The sequence below is a fragment of the Vicia villosa genome, linkage group LG1, assembly GCF_029867415.1.
Source record: "Vicia villosa cultivar HV-30 ecotype Madison, WI linkage group LG1, Vvil1.0, whole genome shotgun sequence".
Taxonomy (NCBI): domain Eukaryota; kingdom Viridiplantae; phylum Streptophyta; class Magnoliopsida; order Fabales; family Fabaceae; genus Vicia; species Vicia villosa.
In genome coordinates this window covers 24,506,290-24,517,280 of record NC_081180.1, presented here as the reverse complement: position 1 = coordinate 24,517,280, position 10,991 = coordinate 24,506,290, and the positions used below count along the sequence as shown (strand labels likewise).

Here is a 10,991-nt window from a genome sequence, read left to right as displayed (position 1 = left end):
CTCTTCAATCCTCACAAATCATTCATCACTTCATCTCTGTATTCACATCTCTCTCCTGGCGAGTTGGCTAGACACGCCGTGTCCAAGGGTACCAAGGCTGTTACCAAATTCACTTGTTCTTGCATTAGCTGATCTGTTTCTGCTTTTCCTTTGATTTAGGGGTTAGTTTATCCTAAATTTATCCTGTGTTTTATTTTATAAAGCAGATTGTAGATTTAAAAGTATTTGGATATTAATATTACTTCTTTTTTGATATATGGATTTCCTGAATTATTATATTTATATTTCCAGAATTATTATACATTGACTATAATGAGTATGAAGGAAGCTGTAAAATATATATTGTAAAATATATATATGTAGTTATCCAAAGCCCTTTTGATTTCTTATTGATAATAATATATCTTGTGTGTTTAAGATTTTGTTGAATTCAAGAATCAACACATATTAGGTAACATTTGGTTCATGATTTATTAGCTTGAAAGAGTTTTTGTAATTTGTCTTATTTATGCATGTGATTAATGTCACGGAGTTTCTAGTGTTTTCCCCTGTGTGGTGCAAAATCCAACTTCCAGCAGAATTGCATTGGACAAGGGTGTCTATGTGAATTGCAAGACAAAAATATAACAAGATAAAGATGTTAAAATGATGTCTTCAATGACCGACCGATTATGTTGTTGTCAAGATAGTGGTGCCACCGGGTGTTGAAAACCTAAAACCCTAGATATTAACAAGACGCAGATCTTCGAGGCGTTCGCGAGACTTAGAGTTAAGACCTCAACCCTAAAGGTCTTTTGATTCCTCCACAATCATACACCTCACTACTACTTGAAGACATCCAAAACTTCCATCAAAAGAACACGCCACCCCCCATAATGTGTTTCTCTCATAGCTTGTGTCGTTAGAGCTTGCTCTATCATTGAAGATGTTGCTAATCTCAACGCCAATACCAGCTCAAATTTGTCTGGTGTAGAGGATTTTAGAAGTTCATCAGGTTTTCAGGAATAAATACAATGTTCCATTGGGTACTAACAATAGTTATGGGAAGAGAGTGACAAATACAAAGGATCCGGTTGTAGAGTCTAAGTTAATTGTTTATGATAAAATGGTTGAGCCAAGCTTACATAAGTTTGAGACGGTGAATAAGGGTGGTCCCAACATGTAGAAGCAAAAATCTTCAGGAAGCAGCAGCTTTAGTGTCAGTAGTGCAAAACAGAGGCAAGGCATTTCTCCTTCTTCTTGGGAACCTAGTTCTACTTATTCAAAAGATTGCTGGACTGCTAGATTGAACAATTACATTAACAGGATCAGAAAACCACATTAGGCTTGGGAAGAAGTGTGTCTTCTATAGCAGGAAGAGCAAACGTGCCAGTAATTTTCTTCACGTGGAACCATTTGTCAGACCAGCTGCATCTCTAAAAAAGCAGCTGTTATTGATGTTCCCATGAGTTTGATAATCCTTCTGTTTGGAGTTGCACACTCTGTAACCATATTGTTCCTATTTCACTTGTATATCTTCAAATAAAAAATGGCATAAAAATGATCAATTATTTTTAATTCCATTTGTAATGATTCTACCACAGTTGCCAACTATAAATGTGTTTATATTTTTATGTAAACCTTTTGTAGTTGTCTCTTTGTACACCTTATGCCATTTCCAAACATGTTTAATGCCATTTTGGTTTAATGTCTTTGGTTTGAATTAAGTAATGTAACAAAATTCTAGTTTAATGCTATTAAATTCAATATTTTGTTGATATAAAAAGTTTCAATTTGATCCTATAACTAACTATAAGGTTTCAATTTAATTTCATGATTAAATTGTTGACTCACTATTTTAACTTTTGTCGTGATGTCATGTCACATATACACAACCTAACTTTTTTTCATAAAATTTAACATCAAGGGGTAGGCCAATCCGAGCTTAAAAGCCAAATTCCTCCCATTTACTAACGAGTTGGCGACCGGCCGACAAAACTTTTGTTTTTTCAATTTGATTTAATATTTTATTTACAATTTTTTTAAATAATTTACGAATTTATTTACTGATTGATTTACTACTTTATTTACAGATTAATTTACAAACTTTTAGACATGGTTGATTGATTTAGTACTTTATTTTTTATTTACAGATTGATTTATTACTTACAAACTTTTAGACATGGTTAATTTTTTATTCCATATGCTAGTACCATCCAAACGATAATACTAGGACAGTCTTTGAGGGTGTGCAAGACAACTTAACGCACAAAACCTCAAATTTCTTATGACTAAATTATAGGTAAATAGGACATCATAAAATATTTGTCGAGTTAAATCGTGATTAAGTAGGGCTTATATTTATTTTTTTATAATTAAATTATAACTAACCTACACAAGACCTCCAAAAACTTGAAACGGCTCTCAATAATACACATATTTAAGAGTCATTGAACACTTAAAATATATAAAAAGTTACTATTTTACTAAATAATAATTTTTTAAAAATTACTATTTCATTAATTATCAATTTTTTAATTCTTATTTTTAAATGATTGGTTTTCATGGTTGCAAATTGCATCCAACATCATTGTAAGCGAAATAATATGAATGCAAATTTTATAATTCTCGGTGGCGTTAAACGCAAATATTCAAATTCTTAATTTTTTATCAATAAAGAGAAGAAAAAAAAAAAAGAGTGAATTAACTTGTTCAATGCTACCCAATTTTTATTATAAATAAAGAAAAAGTTTTAATAAAAAGCTGGCGGGCAAAACTCGTCCAGTCCCGCTTTTAAGGCGGGTTAGGCGGAACGGATCAACTTAAAACATCGAGTAAAAAATCTCAACTCGATCCGTCATAAATAATGAGTCAAATAGTCTGTCTCGTGCTTTTGGCAGAGCCAACACATTTTACCAATCCTATTTTTAAAAGACTAAAATGTAAAATTTGTTATATGAAAAATTGAAGTGAAACTTTAAATTAAATTAAGAGATTTCATGATTAATTAAGCTTAATTTTTATTAAGATTAAAGATAGTGCAATGTTATGTCAGTATTATGTGATTTTGTAGAATGCGCGTCCTTGATTGATATGTGCACTTTTTTCTCATTTTTTTATCAATTTTTTTTAAATAACTTGAATTTCAAAAATTCATCCAAGTTATTACAACTCAAGATTCAAAATATACTTATAATTTATGGTTTACACACAAACAAGATTTTCACAACAATCATAATTATAGTTGAATTCACGCTTTTAATTAGCTAATTCGTACCATATGAATTAATCTTCTTTAAAACAAGTATATAATGTCATCTTTTAAGTTAATTCACAAACTATCTTTATAATATTATTTCCGTTTTTTATTATCACTTTTTAATCGTACCTGATCAGAATGGATTGTTCTGGTCGGTAACTGAGTGATCTTCAGAGAATAGAAGGTGTATATATAGGACCGGTCCTGATTTTTTAGAGACCCGGGGCTAGTAATAAAAATAGGCCTCTAATAAAAAATTAAAAATAAATCTTTAATTTTGATCATTTAATAAGTTTTTAAATGTTTAATTATGAAAACAAAAAATAGGCCTCTAATAAAAAATTAAACAATTAATCTTAAATTTTGGTCATATAATAAATTTTTAAATGTTTAATTATAAAAACAAAAATTATTTAAATTTTACATTAAAGCCATGGCATCTTTTATAGTTTAGAAAGCTCGGTTCTAATTTTAAAAATTGATCCTTAAAAAATAGAGTGCAAAATATTTAAAAAAAAGATATTTTATTTAAAATATAAATAATATTAAAAATTATATAAAAAAAGATTTTTTTTTATAAATTTTTATGATAGAATTGGTTAAAAAGTGGATTTAAAAGAATGATGTTAGTGAATAGTTATGGAATTGTATTGTAGTAACATTAATATAAGTTAACCAGTGGTGGAGTGGGTGGGCTGTGCTTTGAATTACCATATGGGTGGTTGGCTTAATATCTTCATTTTGTTAATTAGCTTTTGTAATAAAAAATTAAAAATAATACTTGTCTTATTAAAGTATCGATCTCGTAACCTACCTACAAAATGAGTAGTGAGAATGTCTCCACTGGGACAATACTGCAATATTTACTATCATTGAACAAACTATATATATATATATATACATATATATATATATATATACATATATATATATATATATATATATATATATATATATATATATATATATATATATATATATATATATATATATATATATATATATATATATATATATATATATATATATAATCGAATTACTAAAGCACACAATCTAAATTTTTGAGGCTCCATGTTTTTTGAGGCCCTGGGCTATGGGTCTGGTTGCCCTGGTCCAAGGTCGGCCCTGTGTATATATAAGGTACTCCGATGCCAAAATGAGAAGAGAGATCAATCAGAGTGCAAGTATAAAGGTTTAGAGTGAGAATCAATGAATATTTGACCCTCTAATGAAAGAGGGTATTTATAGCCCCAACGCTGAGCCAAGATTCCCTATTTTGGGTTGGATTATTGGAGGCCTAGAAACAAGAAACTGTCAGTATCCTACGTGGTAGGGCAGAGTCAGCGAGTGACTCACGTCTTGGGTGAACCGACCGTAAGGTTCGGAGCTGGCAACCCGAGTTTTTCGCTAATGGGTTGATCATGTGATTTTCATGAGACACGTAAATTTGACATTCCAATGGTCACAAAGGGACGTTCGCCCAATTGGGCCTGATCGTCTATGGGCCTGCTCGGCCCAGACAAGAACACTTTTCATATATATTAAAAAAATGTATTGTATAAAAATGAAAAAGTTACGAAACTTTTTACAAAATTGTTGTATATTTACTTGAGCGTTATTATATCGAATACACAAAATTTGAGCAGTTAGTGTCTAAGAGTGTGTTTGGATGAAACATTTTAATGAGGTAATTTAATGTTTTGAGGGAATTTAAAATGATTTGCACAAAATTTATTGTTTGGATAGAAAAATGAATAATTGTTAAAATGATGGAAATTTATGGAGTATTTTATCTAAGTTAAATTTAATCATTTTGAAATGACACCAAAAACCAAAGAATTTGAAATTTTCTCTCATACTTCATAGAATGTATTTGTTACTATTATTTATTCAAAATTTGCAAATTGGTCATCATATTTTCTAAAATTACAAATTTGACCCCAAAAAATTTCAACAAATTGCAAATTGGTCCTTAATAATTTTTAAATTTTACAATTTGGTCCTTCAAATTTTTAAAAATTGCGAATTGGTCCCTACTTTTTAATTTTTTATTTGGTCCAAAAAATTTAAATTTTATAAAAAGTGACCCCAAAATTCTAACAATGAATCATCTTAATACTTCACCCAAACAAAATAATTTAAAAATGAATAGATTTCAATTGCTTTAAATTTTAAATTTCTTTAAAATTTTCAATTACCTCATCCAAACGCACTCTATGAGTTATTTTTAAATAATTGTTAACTCTTAATTTTTTTTAAGTATGTTGTAAGACCAAGAGTAAAAATGTTAGAGAGAGGAGAGAGATCAGAGAAAGGTGATAGAGTAGACAAAGGTGATGGAGGAGATACTGGGGTGGTCAACGGGGGATGGAAAACAGTGGTCAATAGGAAAAGGAAGCAAGGGGAGCTCAGAGAGGGGGTATGGGACTCGAAGAAAGGAATGGGAGAAAGCTATGATGAACCAATATCAAGCTTCTTCTTTACGGAGTTTCCGAAAGACTTTGAAGGAAAAGAGGGGAAAGAGTATGGATTGGTGGTGGAGGTTGTTATCCCATCAAGAAGGGATAAGAGGGGAAAGCGATATGGGTTTGTGAGGTTTAGAAAAGTGGAGGACGAACATCTATTAGCGGTGAAGCTAGATAACATATTCATCAGAGCTAAGAAACTATATGCTAATGTGCCTAGATTTCAACGTGGAAGACAGATTAACATGAAGGTTTCGTCAGACTGGCGTAATGGCAAAACTTCTGATCGGGGTAGAAGTAGGGATGTAGGGAGTAGAAGAATGGAAGGTCAAGGTAATGTGGTTGACCATACAAAATCGTATGCTCAAGCATTAGGTAATATGAGGGATTATAATCAAGGAGCAGATGAAGGGAGCAAAAGGAGTGGTCAAAAGAGAAGCAAGGAGGCTGGTAATGTAAGGGTTACGCATTATGGGACTGGAAGACATGAGCAAAAGCCAAAATTTGCACATTTACAGTTTGATATTGAAGATGTGAAGCTAACTAGATTTCAGAAAGCTTTCATTGGAGTAGTGGAAAAAGCGGGTAGTACATATAATATTCAAAATACACTGAATGTAGAAGGATATTTCACTATTAAAGCTACGCCGTTAGGTTCTAACTTGTGTCTTTTGGAGGCGGAAGAAGAATGAGAAATAGAGGCATTGATGACTGAAGCTGCGGATTGGATATCAACTTGGTTCTCGGAGATCCGACCTTGGAGACCTGGGGATGTTGATAACGAAAGACTCAAGCAAGGAAATTCAAGGTATTGTAAAGAGTTAGATGGCAATTTACCAGCAAAGGTGTGGAGATTAATTAAGGAATTGGGAATCGACGGGGATGAGGATGAGGAGGCATTTTAGGGAATTATTCGCAATATGGAAGCAAGAGATAGGGAGAAAGACAACAAGGCGTTGGGGAGTAAAAATGGTGAGAAATGAATATTGGAACTTTCAATATTCGTGGGAGTGGAAGTTCTATTAAAAGAAGAAGGACCAGTCAAGTGGTGGCAAAGCAGAAAATTGAAATTTGTTTCTATAAGGAAACAAAAATGCAGAACATTAAGGAGGAAATTGTTTTCAGCTTATGGGGTGATAATCAGTGTGATTGGTCGGGGAAGGTATCTGAAGGCCAGTCAGATGGAATTTTTACAATCTGGAAGAAGGGAACCATTAAACCAATGTTCAGTTTAATGGGGAAAGGTTATCTGGGAGTTAAAGCAGTGTTGAGGTACCAATATTTATTTTGTGAATATATACTCTCCTTGCTTGTTAGGCGATAAAAGAAATATCTGGTTGAAGTTAATAGAATTGAGAAGTAAGTATTCTGATGGGGAGTGGATATTGGGGAGAGATTTTAATGCATCAAAATATGAGGAGAAAAGATGTGGGCGAAATGCTGAGGGGAGAAGAATGGAGATGGAAGAATTTTGCAGCTTTATAGACTTGATGGAGTTAAATGATGTACCAGTTGTAGGAAATAAACACACTTGGATCAATTCGAACGGTTCTGCAAGTAGTAGGCTAGACAGATTTTTGATATCGGAGGGGCTGATTCATAAGTGGAATATTGTTCCTCAAACTTCTGGAAAGCGAGATATTTCGTATCATAGACCTGTTTGGATATTGTCAAGCAATCTAAACTGGGGTCCAAAACCTTTTAAGGTGTTTAAGGCTTGGTTTGAACATCCTGAGTTCATGCAGTTTGTAAAGAGCGAATGGAAATCTTTTGAGGCGGTAGAATAAAGAAGTGTTTGGGTGGATAGTCTTAAAGGTAGAAGAGGAGGTGGAAGAGTTAAATGAAATAAAATTAGAAATGATGAATGCTAGGAATTTGGTACAAAATGATATTCACGAAAGAAGAAAATGAGCGTCTGACTCTATTTGGAACAAGCTGCACTTGAAAGAATGTTTGATCAAACAAAAATCAAGACAAATATGGGTTCAAGAGGGAGATTTAAATTCAAAATTCTTCCATACTTCAATGAAAGCAAGATTCAGGAGGAATGCTATAATGGCTTTAGAAATGGAGGATGGGGTGCTTGATAAGGTGGAGGAAGTGAAAGCAGCAGTTAAAACTCATTTTGCTAGCAGATTTGTAGAAAGGGAAGCAACGCGTCCGAATTTAGATAGTTTCACATTTAAAAGTTTATCAAGGCAAGAGAGCGGGGATTTGGAAGCCATGTTTTCAAGGGAAGAGATAGAAGAAGTGGTTTTTAATTATGAAGGGGACAAAAGCCTTGGACCAGATGAATTTAATCTGGAGTTCATAAAAAAATATTGGAGTGTGGTTGGTAGTGATATAATTGAATTTGTTCAAGAATTTCATCACTGTGCGAAAATGCCTAAAGCTATGACCTCGTCTTTTCTAGCTTAGATTCCTAAGGTCGAAAACCCTAAAGGGTTGGAGGAATTTCGTCCAATTTGGTTGATTGGAAGTATGTATAAAGTCATTTCGAAGCTCTTAGCATCAAGACTTAGAAGGGTAATAGGGAAGATTATATCCAACAAACAAACAACCTTCATTTCGGGGAGGCAAATTTTGGATGGTATCTTGTTGACGAATGAGATAATTGACTATGATAAGAGAGAACACAAAAATTGTATGCTATTTAAGGTGGAATTTGCTCAAGCATATGATTGTGTGGATTGGAATTATTTGAGAGGGATTTTGAAGAAAGTTGGGTTCGGTCAAAGGTGGATGAGATGGTTAGAAGCTGGAATTTTCACAAGTGAGATGTCGATACTGATTAACGGAAGTCCAACAGGTGAATTTTCTGTTAAGCGTGGTTTGAGGCAAGGGGATCCCCTTTCCCCCTATCTGTTTGCTATTACAGCAGAAGGTTTGGCTAGAATTGTCAACAAGGCAGTCGAAATTGGTAATTTTAAGGAATTTAAGGTGAATGAGGAGGCAGCTTTCAGTTTATTGCAGTTTGTGGACGACACGATAATAGTGGGGGAAGGAACCTGGAGTAACCTTTGGTCGTTGAAAGCAATTTTGCGAGGATTTGAAATGGTCTCTGGTTTACGAATTAACATGTGCAAGAGCAAAATATATGGGATAGGGATTGAAGATTACTTTCTATCAGCAGCTGCACAATTTCTTTCTTGCAGGATTGATCGAATTCCTTTCAAATTTCTTAGAATTGTTGTTGGTGGGAATCACAGAAGATTGGAATTTCGGAAGCCAAATGTTAACAGGCTGAAGGCTAAGCTATCAACATGGAAGGGTAGATTGTTGTCAATGGGAGGACGCGTCACTTTGATCAATTCAGTGCTGTCAAATTTACCTGTCTATTACTTCTCATTCTTCAAAATGCCGACACAGATAATTCATGAGATTACTTGTATCCAAAGGAACTTTTTATGGAATGGTTCAGTTGATAAATGTGGCATATCGTGGCTTAATTGGAATTCTGTTTGTCGATCTAAAGAAGAAGGTGGTTTGGGTATCAAAGATATGATTTCTTTCAATCAAGCTTTGTTATGCAAATGGCTTTGGAGATTATGTGTTTACCACAATGCTATCTGGGCGGCTCTGTTGAGACAACGTTATGGTGACTTGGGGAATTGCATCTGGAACGACGCTAAAATAGGATCAAAGGAAAAAAAATCTCTTTGGTGGCGAGATTTAATGTCATTTAAGGGGACTGAATCAAATAATGGTTTTAAGCATATTGTATCATAGAGGCTGGGTGATGGCGCACTGATTCCTTTTTGGAATTCAAAATGGATTGGTAATACATCACTATCAAATCTCTTCCCATATCTATATGCTGTTGTGTCCGACAGGGGCTCTACTGTTGCAAAAAATGGTTATTGGACGAACAATCGATGGAATTGGAAGATTGAGTGGAACTTGGATGTGAGTAATCCAGATTTAATGTTGCAAGCGAGGGAGTTGGCTGAACTATTGCTACAAGTGCAGCCGATCCAGTTCAAAGAAGACGTTTTGGTGTGGCCTTTTGGAGAGGGAAACTGTTACTCTATGAAATTATATTATGCTAGATTGGTGCAGGGCCAGCAGGAGAATTGGAGAAATGTGGCGATGGTGAAAGCAATGAAGAAGTCCTGAAAGGCTAAAGTGCCTCAAAAGGTTAAGTTGTTTGTTTGGCGTTTGCTTCAGGATAGATTACCAACTCGATGTCAACTTGCAAGGAGAGGAATAATTACTAATGAGATTGATAAGGTGTGTGTTTTATGTAATGAATTGCCGGAGGAAGCTGACCACATTATGTGGAACTGCAGGTTTGTCTAACAAGTTTGGAACTTGTGCTGGATTGGTTAGGTATGGCTACAAGATCCTATAACAATCATACATGCTGTGAGAATTTCTTGCATTTTTTGGAGTGTTTAAAAGGAAAAGTGTCAAGAGGAAGGGAGGGGGCTGTTTGGTTTGCAACAACTTGGTGCATATGAAAGTTTAGAAATAATAAAATCTTTAACAATGAGGAAGATGATGTGGAAGACATTGTTATCAAAATCAAGATGTTTACTTGGTGATGGCTTCAAATTGAAACGAATAGATTAAATTGTAATTTCTACGAATGGTGTAAATATCCGTTGGATTTTCTTTGATGATTTTGTTAGCTACTTGTTGTATTTGGGTTTCAGTACCCCTAATACTCATTGTTAAATACAATGTTAATTATAAAAATAAAATAAAAACTCTTAATTTTTTTCGTTTAAAAATTTAGCGATAACTTTGCATATATATTTTTTTTATTACTATATAGTACAAGATAATTATCAACTGCTTGATCACTCGATATTTATATCCAAAAGAAAAGAAGAAGATGCACACTCGTTATTAAGAAAAGAAAAAAAGAACACAAACACTACTAAATCCATCACCCCGTATAAATGCCAGAATAGATCCTCATCTATATATAGGTTTTGATACTTTAAGAAATTAAAAACCAGTTTCTTTTTCCTTTTAAAATTTGTTATTTGTAACAAAGGAATTTGACAAAAATTCTTAAAATGGCTTTATGGAAGAATTGATCCAACATTCTTTATGTTCAATACTTTACTCTTAAAATCAATGCATATTCCCTTATTAAATCATTTTTAATCAAAGTTATGATAAAACGAAGAATCAATAAGCAAATAAACCATTTTCCTTCTTTATCGCAAAATTCCAATTGTCTTCTTTTAAGCATATTCTGGTTTTGTTTTGTTTTTTAACTCAATTCTAATGGATGGAGAATATATAAGTTCTTATACCTAATGTTTAAGCTTTCGCCA

General features: G+C 33.3%; 1 pseudogene; it reads left to right on the top strand.

The window, feature by feature from the left end:
- The first annotated feature begins 312 nt into the window (after nucleotides 1–312).
- Nucleotides 313–1,647, top strand: LOC131594119 (uncharacterized; annotated as a pseudogene).
- Nucleotides 1,648–10,991: the final 9,344 nt, after the last annotated feature.